This window comes from Eimeria mitis, genomic scaffold (assembly GCF_000499745.2).
Source record: "Eimeria mitis Houghton genomic scaffold, Emh_scaff3552, whole genome shotgun sequence".
NCBI lineage: Eukaryota > Apicomplexa > Conoidasida > Eucoccidiorida > Eimeriidae > Eimeria > Eimeria mitis.
This window is the reverse complement of record NW_013571897.1, coordinates 5,256-6,197: the sequence shown is the minus strand read 5'-3', so window position 1 is coordinate 6,197 and position 942 is coordinate 5,256.

Below are 942 nucleotides of genomic sequence, written 5' to 3'. Positions count from 1 at the left end.
ACAAACCGAAATAAAATAAATAAAACAGAAAAAAGAAACAAATATATATATATATATATTATATATTTTATATATATTTTATATATATATTTTATATATATATTTTATATATAGATATAAAAATAAAAAAAGAAATAAAAAAGAAAAATAAGAAGCAGCAGAAAGAAAGAAACAGAGCTGCATACGGAGACAGAGAAAAAAAAGCAAAAAACAGAAATAAATAAAATAAAAATAAAATAAAAATAAATATAGTTACAACAAAGAAGTAAAGAAGAAGACACAGAAAATATAAAAAATAAAATAAAGATAAAAAGAAAAAACAAAAAAAAGAAAACACAAAGAAAATAAAAACAACCCTAAACAGCTGCCTATACACCTCAAGCTGGAGTTCAAATGTATGAACAACTCGTAGCTAGCTCGACGGCTAGCTCTAGCTAGCTGCGGCTAGCTGTAGCTAGCTGTGGCTAGCTGCAGCTAGCAGTGGCTAGCTGTAGCTAGCTACAGCTGCTTAGCTGTAGTTGCCTGTAGCTAGCTGTACAGATAGGTTTAGTTACCTGCAGCTAGCTACACAGCAAGCGGTGGCTAGCTAGCTCGATAGCTAGCTGCGGCTAGCTAGCTCTGTAGCTAGCTGTGGCTAGCTGCAGCCAGCTCTATGGCTACTCTTAGCTAGCTAGCATCCTACCTACAGCTAGCTAGCACTAAAGAGTTGTGTATTGGTATTGCTCTCCTTATGCTGCAGCAGAGAAGGAAGCTGCTGGGCTCAACGCTGCTGCTGCTGCTGTTGCTGCTGCTGCTGCTGCTGCTGCTGCTCTTTTATAGTAAATATACACCGTGGTAGCTTTGCTGCAGTTTGTGTATAAGCACAGCTAACAGCTAGCGAGGCATAAAGACAGCTAGTGAGGTTGTTGCTGCATGCGTAAAGAACCAGGCTAGCTAGCTAGC